This window comes from Bombina bombina, chromosome 2 (assembly GCF_027579735.1).
Source record: "Bombina bombina isolate aBomBom1 chromosome 2, aBomBom1.pri, whole genome shotgun sequence".
Lineage (NCBI taxonomy): Eukaryota > Metazoa > Chordata > Amphibia > Anura > Bombinatoridae > Bombina > Bombina bombina.
Window position 1 is genome coordinate 761,038,666 of NC_069500.1, and position 25,244 is coordinate 761,063,909.

Sequence of the window (25,244 nt, forward strand, 5' to 3'; positions counted from 1 at the left end):
ATGTCTCTCCCTGTAAAGATTCCAATGTTATTAAGGCACAAGTATCCTGAAAGGTCAAGCCATCAGCCAAAGTATTTCTACCCTTCAAAATGTATCACTTAATAATTGTGAATCAGGCCCAAAAGCTTCCTTAGGATGAAAATTCTAACACTTTTGTTTGGTCCTCTCCACTTACAATGTACCTATTGCTGCTTTGTTTCACTTGCATTGTCCCCTATAGTTATTGGTAACTTCCTGCTTTTCATAGCTATCTGCTATAGTCACATCACAATCAGAATCTAAACCTAAAAGATCATAAGATATGGAGTTAGCCAGTGATGATATTTCCTCATCCGTGGTTTCAACATTACTAAATATGACACGTTTTCTGTTTCTAGGTTTTCTATGTCTCCTATTCATACACCCTGTATTAGCTGTAAATGTGTCAGTACATCTTGTGAATCATTACCCTACGTCTTCCCCTTCTGTTGTTTTGCCAAATAAAAACCTGATCTGTAGTGTAGTCCCTTTGGTCCCTTAAGAATTTAGTGTGCTTAACCCGAACTAGCTGTTTCTTTAAGGGACATTGTACACTAGATTTTTCTTTGCATAATGTTTTGTAGATGATCCATTCAAATTGCCCATCTGGGAGTGTTTTTGTTTTAAGTTTTGCTTACTTTTAAATAACATTGTGCTGATTTTCAGACTCCTAAGTCCCAAAGTTTTAGATGTATACTGATGTCTACAGACTCCTGGTTGTGTAATTGGTCTTTTGATATGCAGGGGAGGGGGGAGTGTCTGCTCTTCTTGCTTTCCCCGCCCCTTTCAGTGGGTGTCCCAGCCTAACCTCATCCCAGGACATACTTGAAAACGAGAGAAATCTCAATGTAGCCTTCCTGGTAAAATATTTTATAAATAAAATCAAATAAACAGTGCTAAAATGGGAGCTTCTAAGTACGTTTCTATATGGATTTTTATATCAGTGTTGGTGCATATTCTTCTTTATATTAGTGTCTATTACATGCAGTTATATGATAATTGGTGTATATAGTCCCTTTAAAAGACTCTACTGCTTCCTGTAATAATTGGTCAAAGCTACCATAATCCTTATTCATGGACCAGTCAATACAGTAGATTTGCATATTTACCAAATGCATGATAACAAGACAATGCAATAGCACTTAATCTGAACTTCAAATGAGTAATAGATTTTTATGCCTATTTCCACTCCTCCTGTATCATGTGACAGCCATCAGCCAATCACAAATGCATATACATATATTATGTGATTTCTTGCACATGCTCAGTAGGAGCCGGTGACTCAAAAGGTTTAAATATAAAAATAATGTGCACATTTTGTTAATGGAAGTAAATTGGAAAGTTGTTTAAAATTGCATGTTCTATCTGAATCATGATAGTTTTATTTAGACTTGAGTGTCACTTTTAAGCTCAATTGTCAAATGTCTTATGTGCTTTCTAACATAATTTAATTGGTCTGTCTTAAATGTAATTAACATAAACATGAGTCTCAATGAACATTCAGATAGAATGTCATTCCATTCCTTAATGAAAGCAGGGTCAGAAACATCAAAGTTCAGAAACTTCTTCACACTTAGACCTCTAGGGTTCATCTTAAGGTCTAGGTATTTATATAAGATCCAGGTGTCACATTTTAACCTCTGTTCTTTGATTTTAAAAGAGTATTGTAGAAAACAAATCTATAGCTTTTATTTCAGGACAATCCAATGAAAAATTAGGCCACAGTTTTTTTCTGTGCTGAAAAAGAACTTACCTCTATATTTGTGGAGGTGTGTCGCTGCCCACCAATAAAATTCTGAGAACTATGGGAGTTCTTTTCTAAATACCAACTGTTGTACAAAACAAATTGTGTACTATAGTCTAACAAGGAACCATATGTTGTATTTATTGTATTCTAAATTAATAAAACAAATTGCCTTTTTTGGTAAAAGGGAATAAAAATAATGAAACGTGAAAGTTGTTCTTGTCAGATACTGAGCTTTCTGTTGCTAGGAATGACTTGTGCACAAACGTGTACTTCCTGTTAGTTTCCATTTCATACAAATCATATTGTAACTAGTTTTACTCACTCTTCTTTCATATCCATTATACATTTTTGTAGGTTAATGTTCTTTTAAGTTGTATGTGGCCATCTGATCTAGAAATGCCAAATCTAGCCAATCTTGCTGTTTTTAAAATCTTAGGGAATAGCATAATTGTCAAAATCACTGAATGCAAATGTAAAAACACAAGGGCCTGATTACGAGTCGTGCTGTGTTTCGTATGGGTGATATTGGGTTTATCACAGCTGTTTGCGTGCGTCGGAAGGATCACTTGTATTACAAGTTGAAAGTAAATGCGAACACGTGAGCACAATCACGATTATGCTAGAATTGACTACCACGACCTCAGAGCTCTGGGTAAGTGTTAAGCGAGACAAAAAAGTGTCACAAAAGATATCAAAAATACATTTAAAAGTACAGTTACACTCATAATAGCACTATCTGAAAAAATTATTAGAAAAAAATTATTGCACAAAAAAAGTTATGAGGGAATAAATTAACGCGGTCGCGATATTCTAACTTTAGCTTTTTTCATGTGTTGGGTTAACGCTCAGGGAAAACTTTTTACTTTCAACTTGTAATACCTGTGCTTCCCGATGCACGCAAAAAGCTTTCTTCTAGTGCAGTTAACGCACGAACCGGAGCGATAAATAGCGCTCCACTCAATCTAGCCCATACTCAATATTTAATGTAGTGTCAAAGGGAACTTTGTACAAAGGGCAAAATCTAAGGATAATGTATTTTGCTGAATACAGAGAATGCAATCTAGCTTAGAATTCTCCATTCATTCTTCAACAGCGAGTTTAGGTTATAGGGAATGTGGGAGGTAACCTTGTTAATAGACGCTCATAGCTGAAAACAGTGGGTTGAACTCTGACATTAGAAGTAATGGGACAGAGGGCATTAGGAAAGCATACTTAGCTAATTCCCCAGGTGCTATGTAAAACCTCCTGAGCCCAATTAAAGGGACATTTAACTGCTGGACTCAAGATCAGTAGAATGGTTACTACTTACCATGCTATTGTAGTGTTTTTCCTCCCATGACAGCAACTCTATACAGTCTTCTCTTATTTTAGGTGCTGGTTAGTGAAGCTGTCCCATTTTCATACTGGACTACACTATCCACTGGTTTAAGCACCCCTCCCAAGCTCAGGTGTTCTTTATAGTGTCCTAGGGATATTATATAAAGTAAGAGAGTTCAGTTTTATCAAACGAAACGGAAATGTTTGACCTCACAAAGCAGATTTGTACTAATGTCACAGCCAGTCAATAGTAAGACCGCTTTTATGCTGGTGACTAATATACAGTATAATATTAAGTGGCAAAATACTTATGATGAAGGCAGAGTTTGTTTTCTACCAAAGTTTAAAAGCAAGAAAATTCCTAACAGTCTGCCACAACCCCCCCCCCCTCCTGTATATATAAATAAAATGTTTCCCTCTGACTGTAGGGGGATGTAACTAGTTATTCCATTGATGATGCCAAAGGTGATTTCACTGATAATAATGGATAATGCAAAAATATATGCATTATTGGACTAGAGTACAAAGGAGACTGAATATTAAAAGGTCAATAAAGTCAAAATTAAACTTTTATGATTCAAATTTCAACTTTAAAATGTATTTTTAGTATCCTTTATTGACAATTAAACTAAGGCAGGATCAGGAGTAGCAGAACTCTACTGAGTGCTAGCTGAACACATTGGGTGAGCCAATTACAAGAAGCATATATGTGCAGCCACCAATCACTAGCTAGCTCCCAGTAGTGCATTGCTTCTTCTGAGCCTACCTAAGTGTAGTCTTTAACAAAGGATACCAGTAGGGTTTGTTTTTGTTATAACTGAATGTATAAAAAGACCTTTAAATTCAGTAAAATACAATAGTCTATAATTGCCATGTTCCTTGTTCAAAGAAGCATTGCCAAGTATTTCAGGGCTGGACTTACCTTACTAGTTGGGATCAAACTGATATACTGCAGGAAAGTTCTCCTCTGTGAAAGAGGCTGCTCCAGTCCTAGTTGGTAACTCGCCATAGTATAACCGTACTAATACAAATGTGTCCAAGCATTAAAGGGGAATAAAACTCAAAACATTTATTTGATTATTCAGATAGAGCATGCAATTTTAAACACATTTCTAATTTACTTCTATGATCAAAATGTCTTTGTTCTTTTGGTATCTTTTGTTGAAAAGCAGGGACATAAGCTTATGAGCCGCCCCACTTTAAGAGCACTAGATGGCAGCACTATTTCCTGCCATATAGTGATCCAGGTACCTACCTAGGTATTTCTTCAACACAGAATAACATGGGAAGGGAGCAAATTTAATAATAGAATTAAATTGGCCTGACAGACTGACTTCCGGCTGGAGGCGGATCTGGCAGACAGGTAGCTGCAGGTAGTTGCCGTCAAGGTTCCGCGTCTCATCGTGAGACACCATTACACCCCCAGTCTATGCTGTTACCCTTGGCTGAAGTTGGCCCGGGTTTAAGGTCTACAGAGCCCGCATTGGAAGTCTGGTCATTCAGCCTAATGGTGCATGTTGGCTGATGCACGCCATTTCTGCAGCTGTTCAAATTAGTCGGCTTTCTGCTCGACATTTCACTATGGTGGTTATCTGACGGCTCTCAAACAGTTGTAGCCAGAACTGCTAGATGGGAACATCGAACCTAACGTAGGTGCATCATTATGGCAGAGTGGTGATCGCCTCCGACAAGCGAACTCAAGTACCCTAATAGAACATATACTCACCGGCTGTGGGCCGGTCAAAGCTTCGTGTGGTGGGGTGCTGGGTGCTTACGTAAGGGCTATTGGGCATCCAAGGCACTAGATACTCTGAGAGCGCCCCTCCAGTTGCGCCTGGTTGCATCGGAGGGAGGGAGTCACGTTTGCCCTTTCTGGAGCTTCAGCGGAGGATGGTCGCTTGGTGTGGGGGCGGTCTGGTCTCAGTCGGCAATATATGGTTAGGTGATCCGAGGAAGTGAGCGGTGACCACCGCGCCAGGCTGAAGCCGCTATCTTGAAGCTGCAGTACAGCTGGTCCTCTTTTTGACTGGGTGCCAAGGATGTGCACTACCCGGCCCACTGGTTGGCTCAACAACAGGCTATAAGATTTACAAAGTAATCACAGCCCACCTTTAGATATCGTCTGGCTTCGCTGCTTCAAGAGGCACGGAAGGTATGTTATACAATTGGGAACGTAATGCTGCAAGTGCTGCAAGTATTTAAATACCTACAGGAGAGACACTCCTTGGACTGAGTATTTCTGTATTCCATGTGGGTGTTTGGCTATTAGTATATAACCCACTGTGATCTAACTAGAGCAGCCTTGAGGTGGGTCGAAGTCTATTTGCAGACGAAGCTGTATAACTTCATTTAGGCCATTTGTGGTTCTTGCCTTGCATAAGTGTCCTTTCTACAGATCTAGGAAAGGCTGGAATCTTTTGTCTATAAGACCATTCTAAGGTGTGCAATACTGGACAGTGGAAAAAACTGTTATAGCCTGGAGTGTGGACTCACTATAGTTGTGTTCTCTTCTTACTGAGGAATGCAAGCAGAAGCAAGAGTATGGTATTTTGTGTTGCCACCAGATTCCTGGGAACTCTGTCAACTGAGGGGATACAAAGTATAAACAAAGTATAAACTCCTGGGAACTTTGCCAACTGTGGGGATACTAAGTATAAACAAAGTATAGACGTATATTGTTCAGGCAATTTGTTTTTCTTTGATTGTTAAACCAAACCTACTTGTATGTGTATGGTTGTAATTGAGAATACTTACATTTTAGGCTCTCTGGTCCTAATTTTGGTATTCTCTCAAATGCAAAGCGCTTTTGATTTGTTCTATTTCAGATATATTTGTTCTGGACCATGGTTTATTAATAGGGTTAACATCTAGGGTTTTTGGTTCTCTTTTTTTTCTTTTTTTTTTTGCACATGATTTTTCTTAAAGCTATATTACTGTTTGTTTGTTTGTTTGTTTGAATAAGTAGTGCACATACACTAGAGGATTAATATTTTTGTCACGGTTCTGAGCTTGAAGTATCAATAAGAATATTTCACTTAATCACTGCAACTGAGATTTAAAGCATAGGTCCAATAATTAATAACCATGTATTGTAAAATTTGCTCCACGTTAGAGTGGCAGTAAAATATATATATTTTTTTCTTTTCATTGTAGACTTCACTAAAGTATACACGACACCACGCTTTAGACACTTGTAAATCTTTGGTCTATGGACAGGTATTTGCTCAATAAGAGCTCCCTGCCCAATATGCCCCCTAAGCAAAGGGATAAAAAAAGGGAATAGTAGGAATCCAGATTCTAGTATTGATGTATCTCTAGATAAAGGATCCTAGGAATGATAATCTGGCCGAATTTGTAGCTGAAGTAGCTAAAATCCTGACCCCCCAATTTGATTTAATTAAACTGGAGATTAGAAAGGAGATCTCCAACCTTACCGCAGAGGTCAGACAGTTCTCTACAAGATTAGATGAAGTGGAAAATAGAGTTTCTGACTTGGAGGATAGATATAATGTGCAAGACCCAGTTACAATGGCTCATAGTAAAACTATTATGATATAACAGGCAAAAATTGAAGACCTTGAGGATCGCTCAAGACGTAATAATTTGAAAGTTATTGGGCTCCCCGAAGCATCAGACTTTCAAGATCTGATGACTTTTGTCACTATTACTCTACCTTTGGTGTTAAAAATTCCAGTTCTATCTACCCCTTTCCAAATAGAGAGGGCTCACAGAATCGGTTACCGTAAAGAGAACAGTGAAAATAGTAAACCTAGACCTGTGATATTTAAATTTATTAACTTCCAAGATAAATTGCTATATCTTAAACATTACAGAAATTGTAACCCCTTTGTGCTGGGTTCTCACAGACTACTAATCTTCCAAGATTTTTCATCAGAAACTTTAACTTAAAGAAGAGAAATGTCAGCCTTCTATGGTAGGTTACTGAAGGCGCACTATAATATTAAACTGATGTATCCAGCTAAGTTAGTAGTGTTGAGAGAGGGGATTTCCTACACCCTAAATAATACAGTGGAAGCAGATGCATTCTGCAGAGAATCAGGCGTACCTTAGGCCAATTTTGGCCAAGAAATAGTTTTATTATGTCTCAGATTATGTAAGCAATGGCGATTATTTTAGCAGCAGTGATGTTCATTTGTTATGTGCTGTGTGGTGTGTTGTTTTTTTTTTTTTTTTTCCTCCTCTCCCCCTGCCTTTCCATCGCCCCCTCCCGTCCCCTGTTCGTGGCTTTAAGGCTCCCTCTATTAAAACTCACTTTGGTTGGTTCTGTTTCCATGCTACCTAAGGAGGTCCGATGGAACCTAAGTTTAATCTAAGTTCCTGGAATGTTGGTGGGATAACCTCCTCAATCAAAAGGAAATCTATAATAAAATACCTGGGGAAGCTGAAGCCTGATGTAGTTTTCCTTCAGGAACTGCATCTTAAGCCCCCAGAAAACCCTAAATTGAAAAGTAAGTGGGTTGGGGAGATTATCGCCGCCCCTCACGATTCCAGGAAAAGGGGGGTAGCTATACTGTTGAACCTAGAATATCAAATTGTAGATACAGAATCTGACCCAGAGGGGGCGATATTTAATTATAGAATTAAGTATTAATAAGGTTAAATATGTTTGTTGCAATATTTACGGGCCTAATCAGGTTGACCTCGACTTTTGGTCTATTTTATCAATAAAACTACATAGATATATTGGTCAGAACTTAACAATTGCTGGAGATTTTAACCTATTAGCAGATGCGACTCTCGACAGCCTTAAGAAAAAATCTATAAATTCTAGGATGAGGAAAGTACGGATCCTTCAAAAATTTTGTTCACATTTGGGCCTCATTGATATATGGCGAGTACAGAACCCGGATGTTCAAGCTTACACATGTATGTCCCAAGTACACCAATCGCTATCTAGAATTGACTATTTTTTTATTTCAGATTCCCTGCTAAAGTGGTGGTGGGTTGATAAAATAGAGGACATCATAATCTCGGACCATGCGGCCATCTCGTTAAACTGTAATTCTGACATGAGGAGTACAGGTAACAACTCTATTTATTTTCCCTAACATTTACATAATAACATTAATTTCCAAACTTGGTTGCAGCAAAAGTGGACAGAATTCTATAATAACAATGTAAATTATCTTGGGAAAACAGAAGTGTTTTGGGAGGCGGCTAAAGCTGTTTTATGTGGTGAGATCAAAGCTTATATGTCACACCGAAGGAAAAAAAATGGTCCTATTGGTAGGCAGTTAGCCAATCAAGTTAAAAATGCTTATAGAACATATATAAATAATCCCGCAAAACGGGTACTGGGATAGATATATGAGAACGAAAACAATCCGAGACATTCATCTTAGGCAGAATAATGTTCAAGAAGACCTGAGAATAAAGGCCCTATATGGGGGTTATACCGGAAAATCTGCGAAGTTCCTAGCCAGACTTTCTAAATCCAGTTCTAGGAACGCTATCTCAGCTATTAAAAAGGATCAACTCCGATTTACTAATCAGTCAGATATCGAAAGAGGTTTTTTGACTTTTTTAAGGAACTAAAAAAAGCAGAACCCCACTGTACTTTAAAACAGATAGAATTTTGGGATAAGATTAAAGTTCCCAAATTATCTTCAGAAGCTATGAGTGCTATTAATGCCCTGATCCTAGAGGAGGATATTGTGTTAGCTATTAAGAAGGCCAAATTGAATAAAGCTGCAGGGCCGGATGCGTTTCCCACTGAATTCTACAGAATTTTACAAACTCAAGTCACTCCCATCTTAGCTAAGTCATTTAATGTTTATTTTTCTCAGAGCAAAATATAATCACCATATTTTGCTGCAACAAATATTTCCTTAATTCTTAAAAAAGGAAAAGACCCTGAGTTACCGGGCTCATATAGACCTATTTCTGTGCTTAATACCGATTATAAGTTGATGGCTACCATTTTAGCTAATCGATTAAAGCCCTTCATTGGGGACTTAATACATGGAAATCAGTCAGGGTTTATGCCACGGCGGAATCCGGTTAGGAATATGAGGAAACTATTAATTCTTATAGAGTCTCTCTGGAACAAGCATATGGCATCTTGCTCGCCTATGACTTTGGACAAGGCTATTTTAACGGTTGACGCAGAGAAGACGTTCGACCGAATTAGCTGGGCCCACCTATTTTTTTCTCTTGACAAATTTGGTCTATCAGGACATTTTAATAATTATATTAGGTTAATCTATAGTGCGCCTTCATCTGCAATCATTATTAACAACATGATCTCTCAACGGTTTATTTTACATAGAGGGACGAGGCAGGGATGCCCGATTTCGCCTCTGCTGTTTAATATCTGTTTAGAATCTTTGGCTATATTACTTCATCAGGAATTGGAGGGTATCTCTTTGGCGGACGATAAATTGGTCCTGCTATTGTATGCAGATGACCTGCTACTATTTTTGTCTGATCTTAGGAATACACTCCCAATATTTCAGGAAATTATTCAACAGTTTGGAGCAATTTCGGGATATAAAGTTAATATACTGAAGTCAGAACTCTTATGGTTGTATAAAAATCCCGTACTTAAAGTTGACCATCCTTTCTCCGAGGTATCCCAAATTGCATACCTAGGTCTCAGACTATCCAAAAACCCTGAAGAATGGTACAAATTAAATTATGTCTTCTGTTTGGAACAGTGTATGAAAAAGTTATGCCTATCTCTTTATCAGCCCGAGTCGCTATGATCAAAACAATTCTATTTCCGAAACTATTATATATATTTCAAAATATCCCGATTCTTATACATCAGAGGGATACTCTTAAGTATAATAAAGCTTGTTCTAGATTTTTGTGGAATGGAATTAAACCTCGGATAGCTAGCCATCGACTTATGAACCCTAAATCGGCAGCCGGCTTAGCCCTTCTGAATATTCAAATGTATAACTTAGCTATCGCTGCAAGATTTGCAATAGATTGGATAACCGAGAAAGAGCAAATCACTATTTTCACATGGGAATCCCAACTAGTGCTACCCTTCTAATTGAAGGCCCTTCTCCATTGCCCACTGACTTCTTTCCCTTCGAATATATTTTATCTAACTATTTTTAAAAATGTCATAGTAGCATGGCAGAGGTTATGTGTTGAATTGGATTGCTCTTCGCATGTTTCTCAGTATCTACCCATTTGTGGTAATCCTAATTTCAGTTCCGGGATAGCGAACAGGGTTTTCAAAGATTGGGACTTAAAAGGACTAAAATCAGTGGGTCAAGTTTTGGGAATAGATGGACATCCAATCATCTTTGCGGATTTAGCTAGAGAATTTGATCTTTCATCTCGTGAATTTTACGCTTACCTGCAAGTAAGACACTTCCTTCAAGAGCTGCTACAAAAACACGGCATCAACTGGTCATTGGGTGAATTGCAGAACAAAATACATAGCTACTCCACTGTATCTCTTACTAATTAAAAAATTAGCTAATTTGCAAGTTAACGACATGGTCGCAAAATGGTCTAGAAGATTTCCAGGTATTAATGAACAGAGTATTAGGGAGAGCTTCAAAATAATTCAACAAACATGGGTACCAACATCATGGAGGGAATCTCAGATCAAAATTAGTCCTCAGAGCTATCTTACTCCAGAAACTTTATCCAAGTGGTATAAATCCAGGGTTCCTTGATCTAGATGTATGACAACAAAAGCGGATTTAGTTCATTGTTTTTAGGAATGCCCAAAAATCTTTCAGTTTTGGCAAAAGATTATATACTGGATGAGAGTAGCTTTACAATTGGATCATCATTTTGAACCTACTGAGATTTTTTTTTTTAACGACATGGTTGCAAAATGGTCTAGAAGATTTCCAGGTATTAATGAACAGAGTATTAGGGAGAGCTTCAAAATAATTCAACAAACATGGGTACCAACATCATGGAGGGAATCTCAGATCTAAATTAGTCCTCAGAGCTATCTTACTCCAGAAACTTTATCCAAGTGGTATAAATCCAGGGTTCCTTGATCTAGATGTATGACAACAAAAGCGGATTTAGTTCATTGTTTTTAGGAATGCCCAAAAATCTTTCAGTTTTGGCAAAAGATTATATACTGGATGAGAGTAGCTTTACAATTGGATCATCGTTTTGAACCTACTGAGATTTTTTTTTTTAACGACATGGTCGCAAAATGGTCTAGAAGATTTCCAGGTATTAATGAACAGAGTATTAGGGAGAGCTTCAAAATAATTCAACAAACATGGGTACCAACATCATGGAGGGAATCTCAGATCAAAATTAGTCCTCAGAGCTATCTTACTCCAGAAACTTTATCCAAGTGGTATAAATCCAGGGTTCCTTGATCTAGATGTATGACAACAAAAGCGGATTTAGTTCATTGTTTTTAGGAATGCCCAAAAATCTTTCAGTTTTGGCAAAAGATTATATACTGGATGAGAGTAGCTTTACAATTGGATCATCGTTTTGAACCTACTGAGATTTTTTTTTTGGTTAAGGCTCAAGGTATATCAAAAAACTATAAACTTTTAAACACAATTATATTAATAGGTCGTAATCTTATCCTCAAAATGTGGAAATCATGTTCTGCTCCCAAAATTTCTCATTTCAAAATGCTTTGACTTCACAATATATGGCAGAACAATTAAATCTTACGTCACTACAGATGTTCCGAACGCAATCTGACTACTTTTGCTAGTTATCAAAGAACTAGCAGGTACGCTCGCCACTATTCCGGGCCAGCGTACCTGGTTTTCAATCCGCCGCCCTGGAGGCGGCGGATCCCATAGGAATCAATGGGAGTCTGACAGCAGCGAGAGCTCATGTTCGCTGCTGCCCGGTATCCCATTGATTCCTATGGGAAGTGTCTGCACCTAACACCCTAACATATACCCCGAGTCTAAACACCCCTAATCTGTCCCCCCTACACCGCCACCTACATTATACTTATTAACCCCTAAACCGCTGCTCCCGGACCCCGCCGCCACTATAATAAATATATGAACCCCTAAACCGCCACTCCCGGACCCCGCCGCAACTATAATAAATATATGAACCCCTAAACCGCTGCTCCCGGACCCCGCCGCAACTATAATAAATATATATATATATATATATACATACAGAAAGCAGGCTGTCAGGGATATCAGTGTGTATTGGGACCAGTCCTTTTCATAGACAATCAAATTAAGTCCAGGACAGTAAATAAATACTGTGGTCAGTTAGTCCCAAGTAACCTATATTACAGTTCAAAAATAGTACTGGGTATCACAGTGGCAAAAATGAGCTTGCATTCCCCGGTTGTCATACAATTGCTAACACAGGTGCAGAATATATTGAAATAGACCTGATGCACTAATAATAACAACAGCAACGGTAGCGATGGAGTTAAGACTCACCAGTCGTCGGATGAAAAACACCAAAGGCAGGCACAGCTATAGACGCTGTCATATATAACTGGAGCGGTAGACTCACTCTTTGAGTGATTGTAGCCAAGCTACGTAACAGCGTGTAGCAGGTGCGGTAAACTCACTCGTTTGTTAGTTGTAGTGTGGCTCCATAGTGGCGTAGCATGTGATTGCAAGCCAACCAATCACTAATGATGTGCCAACCCTTCTGTGTGCTGTAGAGTCACAATGACATGGCAGGCCATGTGATGACAATCCGGCCTATCGATGGGGGTTATTCACGGCTTGTAGTGCAGATCAACTGTATCAGCTGTGTGGTCCTCGCTGTTGGCAAAAAGGTAACCAATTGCTGCTAGTCTGCATCTGCCGCTCCTCTGACAGAGGAAAACACTCAAATCCTCCAGAGGTCCCAGATAATGATATAGGCAAGTAAATCAAATAAGCTCACTGATAATAAAGATTGGCCATAATAAAGTCACTGTTAGGATTATATGTAGAGCCCAATAGGCAGACTGGAAACAGCTTCGTAAGTATGAGGAGTGGATGCCCCAACAATCCACTAGTAAATGTAATAAATAAAGAAAGTTCCAAATGCGAAGCCAAAGTGATAGAAAAACAGATCACTTTATTCCTTAAAAAAGTATGTAGACATACTAAACCATGTGGTTAGGCAGCTGTCGTGATAGTGTATGAGGGGACATATTAACCTCATACACTATCACGACAACACTTATTGATAAACACCTTACTTTAAAAAAAAAAAAGAAAAGAGAAAAAAAAAGGGAAAAAGAAAAAAATATATATATCATCTTGCACGCTTTTACTCTTCAGCTTTTCTCACGTGTACCCTATGGATAAATTCCTCTCTGGTCATAAAACAAGTTCAGTTGAGATGCCACCTAAAACTAGAGAAAGGAAGACTAGGACTAGTACTGATAATTTAGTTAATATAACTCCAATAAGTAATGTGTTAGAGCATCAGGGAAAGGAATCCCAGGATATTGTAAAACAAATTTCGGATCTTATGATCCCTCAATTTGAACACCTCAAAGTAGAAATAGTCAATCTTACGTCTGAGGTCAAACAGTTTACCCATAGACTAAATGAGGCAGAGCAACGTATCTCAGATCTAGAGGATAGTAATGAACAACAGGCAGAAATTATAAGAGAGCAATCAACCCAGATTACAAATATTCAGCTTAAATTGAACGAATTAGAGGATAGAAACAGGCGCAACAATATAAGAATAATTTGTATACCTGAAACCCCTATCTATCATGACCTGATTGATTTTGTTTCTAAGATACTACCCCAAGCCCTAGGTATGGACCCTAACTTGCTTCCCCTGACAGTAGAGAGAGCACACCGCATAGGCCCCATAAAACATCTATCTGATGGCTTTAGTAAAAGCCGGCCGGTGATTGCAAGATTCCTGAATTTCCAGGATAAACTTAAAATAATGCAGATATACAAAAAAAAATCTCTTTTACAATCCATGATAAGAACGTATTTCTTTTTCAAGATTTTTCATCAGAAACCTCTCTACAACGTAAAGAAATAACTCCTCTTTGTTCTAAATTTATTGCCAAAGGTTATAAGGCCATGGTGATATACCCTGCTAAATTTAAACTAATTACTGACTCCGAGACCCTGATTATGAATAATGCTGATGAAGTAAAAGAGTTTGCAAAAAAAAATGGCATTATACTATAAAAACATTAATGAATATAAAATATTCAAGATTGTTATTTTTCATGAAAATAGGGGAATTATTTTTGTTATGACTTTGGTTTTAAATGTATGGATAGATAAAAATGTTGTTAATTTTTAGGAAAATGTTGTCAAATCCTAGGCCTAGATGTATACTTTTAGTATTTGTTTGTCTGGTTTTTTTTTGTTTTTTGTTTTGTTTTTCTCTTCTTTCTCTCTCCCTCCCTCCTCATTGTTAGAAACAAAGAGTTAATGAAAGTTAATATAAAAAGAATTATAAGATATGATTAACCTGGCTTCCTGGAATGTAGGGGGCATCACTTCTCCCCAGAAAAGGAAAAAAATACTTGTACAATTACAAAAACATAAAACTGATATTGCCTGTCTACAGGAGACCCACCTAAATGCAGCAGAATTGTCTAAACTTAAATCCGGCTGGGTTGGCGAAGTGATAGGTACACCCTTTATAGATAGGAAAAAGGGAGTAGCTTTCTTATTTAGCAAAAATCTCCCTTATGTAATTAAAGAGGTTGAATCTGATAGGGAAGCACGCTATATAATTATCCAACTTACAATAGCAGGCTCTCCTTTAATATTATGTAATCTTTATGGCCCTAATAAAAAAGATAAGAAATTTTGGAATTCATTGCAAACCAAATTAATACCTTTTCTTAACCGTAACTTAATTGTAGTAGGTGACTTTAACCTCACAGACCTCCCTACCCTTGATAGACTTAAACCATCTCTGAATAAAGATAACAAGATGCAGTCGAAACTTCTGAAAAATTTAAAAAATTTATTACACTTAAAAGACATTTGGCGGATACAAAATCCGGATCTAATTAAATTCTCATGTGTCTCGCACGCACACCAAACAATGTTTCGCATTGATTTTTTTTTAACAGATGAAAAATGAATGACTTATGATATGCATGCTGACATTCAAGAGATTATTATCTCAGACCATGCTATTATTACTTTAAAATTACAACTTAAGACGCCTCAAGAAAGGAGCTTTAACAAATTCTTTTTTCCAAGATACTTAGTGGAAAATGTACAATTTAAATCTATGCTTAAAAGAAAATGGGCAGAATTTCTTCAAATTAACTTAACACCTGGTATTACCACAGAAATAATATGGGAAGGCTTTAAAGCTGTTATAAGGGGAGAAATTAAATCTTATTTAGTTTGGCAAAAACGTAAATACACTAATAGAGATATAGAAGTAGCCAACCACCTCCGTAAAACCTATAATTCTTATATAAGTGACCCCTCAAAAAGACTCTGGGAAGCATACCAGACAGCTAAAAAATCTAGAGAAATTGTTTTGAGTCAAAAAATTGCCTATGATGATCTCAAAACCAGATCCTTTTTTTTCGCCACAGTGGTAGAGCTGGAAAACATCTAGCAAATCTGACAAAATCTAAAGATAAAAAAAGCACGATAGGAGCGCTAACAACACCGACAAATAGGCTTACTAATAATAAGGATATAATCAACTATATTTCAAATTATTTTAAAGAATTATATACAGAAACAGAAGTAAATATGGATACTAAAAATGAATTCTGGAAAAGGTTCCCATGATAGACAAAGATAAACTTGATGATTTGAATTTGCCAATCTCTAAAAAAGAGTTGCAAGATGCTATCAGAAAAGCTGCTATGAATAAAGCAGCTGGCCCTGACCAGATTCCTATTGAACTCTATAAAATTTTAATAGATGATGTTCCTGATACCTTAGTAGATTTATTTAATCAATATTTCTTAAATAAGATACCTTGTTCTCGATATTTCTCAGCATCGATAATTACTTTAATTTTAAAGAAGAATAAAAACCCAGAAGACATTACTTCCTACAGACCAATATCACTATTAAATAGTGACTATACATTATTAATGCATATTATAGCTACAAGGTTAAAAACATATATGAATCCACTTATACATAAAGATCAAGTAGGATTTATGCTAGAAAGAAACCTCACTTATAATTTACGTAGATTACAATTAATTCTTAATAATGCTCAGATTCAACGATATAATAAAAAGTCTAAAAATAAAAACTTCTCCGACTCAGCCATTATTTCAATAGATGCACAAAAGGCATTTGACTCAGTAACTTGGGATCATTTGTTTACAACATTAAATAAGTTTGGAATTGAAGGAGCCTTTTCACAGTTGATTTCTCAAATATATAAAAATTCCACGGCATCAGTTATTATAAATGATATTTTATCAGATTCCTTTCCTCTCCAAAGAGTTTCTAGGCAAGGCTGCCCTTTATCCCCCTACCTTTTTAATTTATCACTTGAACCGCTAGCAATTTTGCTTAGAAAAGAGCTAGATGGGATAAAATTAGGTAAAAAAAAGGTAACAACACTTCTTTATGCAGATGACCTATTAGTCTTACTTTCTGATACTAAAAAAAATATCCCTCTTTTGTCACAGTGTTTACAGGAGTTCGGTAGTTTTTCGGGCTACAAGACAAATACACAGAAAACTGAAATTTTTTGGCTCAATAAAAACAATGATTCTCTAAATTCTATCCCATTTAAGGAGTCCAAAGATTCATTTACTTATCTCGGTATTAAATTCTCCATAAATTGGGAAGAATGGTATGAATTGAATTATCCTCCCGTATTTTTAAACATTAAGCATGACATGGAAAAATGGGCAAAATTTAAACTATCCCTTACGGGTAAAATTAATTTAATAAAAATGATACTATTTCCGAAACTCTTATACCTTTTGCAAAATCTTCCTATTTTTATTAAAAGAAAAGATTTAAAGTTATATAATCAAATGCTGACTAAATTTCTATGGGGTGGAAAAAGAAGAGCTATCTCCTTTAAAAAATGATGTCTTGATAGAATCCATGGGGGCCTTGCTATGCCAGATATAGAAATATATAATTTAATTTGTATTGGTAAAATAGCATTAGATTGGATAACACCCCATAGGAATAGAAGAAACATTGTGCTTTCCTTATTCTCCGATAGCCTTATTACATTCCTATGCAGATAAATCACCAGCAAAAATAAAACAATTAAAAATAATACACAATGTTATAGTAGCCTGGAAAAAACTAACCAAGCTCGTGGACTCTGACTTTTTATACTCAGAATATTTACCTTTGGTAGGTAATCCTTGTTTTACACCAGCATTAAACTCTAAGGTATTTACTGATTGGTCAGTGAAAGGGCTTAAAAATGTACACCAGTTGCTGGACCTTAATACAAGAAATTGTAAAAGTTTTAATAGTTTAAAACAGGAATTTGGTCTAATAAACAATGAATTTTATGCGTATTTACAAGCGCGCCATTATCTACAACAACTAATCTCTAATAATTCGATTGAAGTAATGTCTGATACTCTAGAATCGCTATTAAATGTATTTAGGGATGGTAAATACGCAATCTCCATGTTTTATAAGATAGTTATGACGTCACTGGGTATAAGAAATTTACATCTCTTAGCGATTAGCTGGCAAACTAATCCAGAAAAAAATAAAGAAAGTTTTAAGGCTCTAGACCTAGCAACAATATCTATCTTGTGGAGAGAAACTCATACAAAACTTATTAATAAAGCCTACATTACCCCGGCCGTAAAGGCTAGATGGTCAGAAATAGGAATTTTCTGTCCCAAATGTAAAAGGCCAAGAACAAACTTATATCATTCGTTTTGGGAATGTCCCAAGATAAAAAAATTCTGGTTTAAGGTTAATGCCTGGTTTAATAAGATCAACCTGACTAATATACAAATGTCAGAAGAAACAATCTTCTTTATCTATAAGGTAGGATCTCAGTTTGAGAATGTACTTCAGTTGAATAGTATAATTATTACAGGCAGATTGCTAATCCTAAAATATTGGAAATCTAATAAAGCCCCCAACCTGAGAGAACTTCAACAAAAATTATATAACCAAGCTATAATGGAACAATTTGATATGTCGATTAACTCTGAAGCCCTTATAAATAGATTTTTTTAAAAATGGAAAAACATTATTTCTGACCTATCAGAAGAAAATCAGAGACAGTTTAAGGCACTATTCAGGGGGACTATTTGTTTTTAAACAGGAATTACAAATAATCTATTCTCTTGACAAAAATAAATAATACGAGAAACTGAGGAGGGAGGGGACTTTTTTTGTTGTTGTTGTTTTGTTCTGTTTGTGCGTGTGTATGTTTTGTGTGGTGGTATAAAAATTAATAAAACAGTCAACAGTATAAGAATCTAACAAGACGAGATTGGAGGAATTGAGCTATGTATTAGTAATGTTGTTAAGAGAAAGATTTATGTATTATTTCTTTTAAACAATACTGTGAAGAGTTGTTGTAAACCAATGCTACATTATTATTTTTGGTGTTATTGTTTTTGACAATTCTGTTATGCTGTTGAACTATAAATAAATAAAGCATAGCTGAGTCTGACCGGTTTCGGTCGTATAGACCGAAATCATAGAATAGCACCTGTAGGGAGGTGCTTCCTTTTATGCTGAACACACAATGATTTGATTGGTTAAAAACAAATTGCCAACAATGTAACCATTTAAAAACTTACAATCATTTGTATAAACACATTGTTCACAATTATTGAGTGACAATTAATTGGTTCCAATAGTAAACATTAGAAAATGACCCAATGATATATTAGCATTAGTACTGGAGAATATATAACTACAAAAGCAGTCAATAGTGATTATTTTATCCTCTACTGTATTTATAGGTAGTAAGACCATTATATTATCCATACAGGTAAATAATATGTAAAACAATATATGGTTAACGATATAATAAAATCTAAAAACCATATATATATATATATATATATATATATATATATACAGGGAGCGCAGAATTATTAGGCAAGTTGTATTTTTGAGGATTAATTTTATTATTGAACAACAACCATGTTCTCAATGAACCCAAAAAACTCATTAATATCAAAGCTGAATAGTTTTGGAAGTAGTTTTTAGTTTGTTTTTAGTTATAGCTATTTTAGGGGGATATCTGTGTGTGCAGGTGACTATTACTGTGCATAATTATTAGGCAACTTAACAAAAAACAAATATATACCCATTTCAATTATTTATTTTTACCAGTGAAACCAATATAACATCTCAACATTCACAAATATACATTTTTGACATTCAAAAACAAAACAAAAACAAATCAGTGACCAATATAGCCACCTTTCTTTGCAAGGACACTCAAAAGCCTGCCATCCATGGATTCTGTCAGTGTTTTGATCTGTTCACCATCAACATTGCGTGCAGCAGCAACCACAGCCTCCCAGACACTGTTCAGAGAGGTGTACTGTTTTCCCTCCTTGTAAATCTCACATTTGAAGATGGACCACAGGTTCTCAATGGGGTTCAGATCAGGTGAACAAGGAGGCCATGTCATTAGATTTTCTTCTTTTATACCCTTTCTTGCCAGCCACGCTGTGGAGTACTTGGACGCGTGTGATGGAGCATTGTCCTGCATGAAAATCATGTTTTTCTTGAAGGATGCAGACTTCTTCCTGTACCACTGCTTGAAGAAGGTGTCTTCCAGAAACTGGCAGTAGGACTGGGAGTTGAGCTTGACTCCATCCTCAACCCGAAAAGGCCCCACAAGCTCATCTTTGATGATACCAGCCCAAACCAGTACTCCACCTCCACCTTGCTGGCGTCTGAGTCGGACTGGAGCTCTCTGCCCTTTACCAATCCAGCCACGGGCCCATCCATCTGGCCCATCAAGACTCACTCTCATTTCATCAGTCCATAAAACCTTAGAAAAATCAGTCTTGAGATATTTCTTGGCCCAGTCTTGACGTTTCAGCTTGTGTGTCTTGTTCAGTGGTGGTCGTCTTTCAGCCTTTCTTACCTTGGCCATGTCTCTGAGTATTGCACACCTTGTGCTTTTGGGCACTCCAGTGATGTTGCAGCTCTGAAATATGGCCAAACTGGTGGCAAGTGGCATCTTGGCAGCTGCATGCTTGACTTTTCTCAGTTCATGGGCAGTTATTTTGCGCCTTGGTTTTTCCACACGCTTCTTGCGACCCTGTTGACTATTTTGAATGAAACGCTTGATTGTTCGATGATCACGCTTCAGAAGCTTTGCAATTTTAAGAGTGCTGCATCCCTCTGCAAGATATCTCACTATTTTTGACTTTTCTGAGCCTGTCAAGTCCTTCTTTTGACCCATTTTGCCAAAGGAAAGGAAGTTGCCTAATAATTATGCACACCTGATATAGGGTGTTGATGTCATTAGACCACACCCCTTCTCATTACAGAGATGCACATCACCTAATATGCTTAATTGGTAGTAGGCTTTCGAGCCTATACAGCTTGGAGTAAGACAACATGCATAAAGAGGATGATGTGGTCAAAATACTCATTTGCCTAATAATTCTGCACTCCCTGTATGCAAAAGAATGCAAGTAATACATGCTCATACATATATACATATAAAAAGACATGAATAATGAAGACAGTAAGCAGATGATGGACAAAGATATGCAATCAATAATAATTCCTAGGAATACCCTATCCATAAGAATGCAAATATATAGATAGATATATATACATAGGGGGATGATTTTAATGTCACATTATATCTTACATCAAGCATCGGTCTATTTCGAATGTATCAACCATTAGTCAGTATAGAAAAAGATAGTTAAATCTACTCTCAAACACTTTCGAAACGTACATTAAGATGAAGTATAAAGAGAGAACCTATACAAAGACTAATAATAGTACAACCATAGTTATTCATTTTCTCTTAGATTCCTCACTGACAAGATGAAACCAAATCTAAAGAATCTGGAAGAAGTGATAGGGTCTAGATGATATTAATCATTTCTGCCAATAATTGATAATGTCATACTCTGAGTTGAACCCCAATGGCACTAAACACCTGGTTTTAAAGATCCAATATATTTCTTGTTTGCAGAGTATGGAAAACTTGTCCCCACCCCTAGGTGGTGTTTTGATTTGTTCAATAGCCTGCCATTTAAAGTGAGTCACATCTTGTTGATGACAGTCTATGAAGTGTGAAGAGAGTGCTGAGCATTTTCGTTTACTAGTGATGTAAGACAGGTGCTCTTTGATACGTTTACCAACCTCTCTGGTGGTTCTCCCTGTGTATTGTTTTCTACACTGGGTACACTCAATAATGTAAATGACAAAGGTACTTTTGCAGTTTATGCATCCCTTTGTGTCATACTGTTCTCCTGTGACATGAGATCTAAATGTATTAGAGATGTTTAAGTGATCACATAATGTGCAAGTTTTCCGGCCACATTTATAGGTATTAAATAAATTAACCCCTAAACCTAAGTCTAACCCTAACCCTAACACCACCCTAACTTAAATATTATTTAAATTAATCTAAATAAATATTCCTATAATTAACTACATTATTCCTATTTAAAACTAAATACCTGTAAAATAAACCCTAAGATAGCTACAATATAACTAATAATTACATTGTAGCTATTTTAGGGTTTATATTTATTTTACAGGCAACTTTGTATTTATTTTAACTAGGTACAATAGCTATTAAATAGTTATTAACTATTTAATAGCTACCTAGCTAAAATAACTACAAAATTACCTGTAAAATAAATCCTAACCTAAGTTACAATTACACCTAAAACTACACTATCATTAAATAAATTAAATTAATTAACTACAATTACCTAACATTAAATAAAATTAACTAAAAATAACTAAAGTACAAAAAATAAAAAAATAAAAATTACAGAAAATAAAAAAATATTACAAGAAGTTTAATCTAATTACACCTAATCTAAGCCCCCTAATAAAATAAAAAAAGCCCCCCAAAATAATAAAATTCCCTACCCTAAACTAAATTACAAATAGCCCTTAAAAGGGCCTTTTGCGGGGCATTGCCCCAAAGTAATCAGCTCTTTTACCAGCCCTTAAAAGGGCTTTTTGCGGGGCATTGCCCCAAAGTAATCAGCTCTTTTACCTGTAAAAAAAATAAATACAATGCCCCCCCCCCAACATTACAACCCACCACCCACACACCTCTACTCTAAAACCCACCCGATCCCCCCTTAAAAAACCTAACACTACCCCCTTGAAGATCACCCTACCTTGAGCCGTCTTCACCCAGCCGGGCACAAGCGGTCATCCGATCCGTCCAGAAGTCTTTATCGAATCCGGGCAGAAGAGGTCCTCCAAGCAGCAGATGTCTTCATCCAAACGGCATCTGCTATCTTCAATCAACCGGAGCGGAGCCATCTTGAATCCAGCCGACGCGGAGCCATCCTCTTCTTCCGATGTCCTAACACTGAATGAAAGTTCCTTTAAATAACGTTATCCAAGATGGCGTCCCTCGAATTCCGATTGGCTGATAGGATTCTATCAGCCAATCGGAATTAAGGTAGGAAAAATCTGATTGGCTGATGTAATCAGCCAATCGGATTGAAGTTCAATCCGATTGGTTGATTGGATCAGCCAATAGAATGAGAGGTCAATTTCCTAGGGGTTAATAACTTTATGTAGGTGGCGGCAGTATAGGGGGCAGCAGATTAGGGGTTAATAGGTAAAATGTAGGTGGCGGTGGGGTCCGGGAGCGGCGGTTTAGGGGTTCATATATTTATTATAGTGGCGGCGGGGTCCGGGAGTGGTGGTTTAGGGGTTAATATATTTATTATAGTTGCGGTGGGGTCTGGGAGCGGCGGTTTAGGGGTTAATAAGTTATAGTGTGGGTGCTTAGTGACAGGCTAGCAAGAAAGCTGCAAAGAAGCCGATGAGCAGCGAGATCGATGACTGTCAGTGAACAACAGTCCGCTGCTCAGCTTGACAGCTTTCTTGATAACTTTGGCGAACGTATTCAGGTCCGCAGCGGCGATGTTAGGCGAGCTTAGGCGAGTGTATTGGGCCGGCGAATGCAGGTAAATACAGAGCTTCATAACTAGAGGTCTATATCTCTCATTGGTTGTGTGTTCTCCTCAGCTCTTATCCTTTTTGCATCCAAAGCCTGTTCCAAAATATAAGTGTTAGCTGGAAATACATGCCTGGATATAGTATTGGTTATGGGGGTTGCCATTTGCAATTTAGTTATGTTGGTAAGGTAATGTTTATCTAATGGGGTCATTTTCTAATATGGCATCATCCAGTGTTTTTTACTTCAAGCTCTTCACGCTGGGTAACACTGGCTTCATCATTTATGGTTTACAAATTCACTGGACTGGTTTGTAATTGAGGGAATTTGTGGTTCCTATAAGTGATGTATTTGAAAATGGTATTTTATTACCTGAAATATAGTGCAGTGACTATGGTATGTTATTACCTGAAATATAGTGCAGTGACTATGGTATGTTATTACCTGAAATATAGTGCAGTTACTATGGTATGTTATTACCTGAAATATAGTGCAGTTACTATGGTATGTTATTACCTGAAATATAGTGCAGTTACTATGGTATGTTATTACCTGAAATATAGTGCAGTTACTATGGTATGTTATTACCTGAAATATAGTGCAGTTACTATGGTATGTTATTACCTGAAATATAGTGCAGTGACTATGGTATGTTATTACCTGAAATATAGTGCAGTGACTATGGTATGTTATTACCTGAAATATAGTGCAGTGACTATGGTATGTTATTACCTGAAATATAGTGCAGTGACTATGGTATGTTATTACCTGAAATATAGTGCAGTGACTATGGTATGTTATTACCTGAAATATAGTGCAGTGACTATGGTATGTTATTACCTGAAATATAGTGCAGTAACTGTTAAAATGAAGTTGAGGTGGTCTACCGGTTGGATAGCCCTGGCTAAATTTACAGCATTCTTCCTTCCTAACATTGTAGTGACCATCCTTTTTACTATAATTGTTACACTTTATTATCCTGTCATTATAACTATTTATTTAACAACCAGAAGTAGGTCATTAGAGGATAGATTAAAGGGACACTAAAGTCAAAATCAAACTTTCAAGATTTAGCTGCAAACATTTTTATATGCACACTTTCTGAGGCACCAGCTCCTACTAAGCATGTGCAAGATTCACAAAATATGCTTCATTGCATTTTGTGATTGGCTGACTGTCATATTATGCAGTGGGAAGGAAAATGTAACTAACTTTAAAATTTTACAAAAAATAATGTACTACTCATTTGAAATTCAAACCAAGAGCTTTTACATTGTTTTTTTTTTATTATGAAATTATTGATTTTTGCAATTCTACTGTGTTTAGTTGTCATTGAACACTTTGAGCCAGGGGTGTCTCCTGAGAACCTCACTTGCATTTATGGAATGCCAGTGAGCAATTTCTAGAAATACTGCTAATTAAACAAGAAATATATTGGCCTAAATTAGCAGTGGAGTTAAGTTATTAGTCCTCCTATTCTGTGGCAGAACTGCCACATTCAAAACGGTCGCAGCTGTGACTGGACCCTGGAGATTTGCCACTGGGGGGGGGAGCCTGCCGTTCAGCGGATGCGATACGGGCCCTGTTGCTGCCTCCTGCAATTACTGTGTGTGCACAGTGCAGGCAGCCTCTCATTTGCATAGAGGTCCACGGTGATTGGGTCTCAGAGTATGCAGCGCGATGATGCCAGCGCTGTATGACTGTGAGTGACACTCTCAGGGGCCGATTTATCACATGTCCGAAAGACATTGTTGAATGCCGACAGCATACGCTGTTGGCATTTAACATTGCACAAGCAGTTCAGGTGAACTGCTTGTGCAATGCCACCCCTTGCACATTCGCGGGTATCAGTCAACCCAATCATACACGATCGGGTGGATTGATGTCTGCAGCCTCAGAGGCGGTGGACCAGTTAAGGAGCAGCGGTCTTAAGACTGCTGCTTCATAACTGCTTCAGTCAGTGAATGTGCCTGCCAGCACGCTATGAGTCATAGCGTGCTGGCAGGCACCTTCACTGACTGAAGCAGTTATGATATGAGCCATCATTTATCTTAGTCAGTTAGTCCCGTGGACTGCCTGCAGGCAGTGCGATATTTCTACATTGATGTTTTTTTAACTATATATTTATACCTATATATAGATGATTATTATACATATA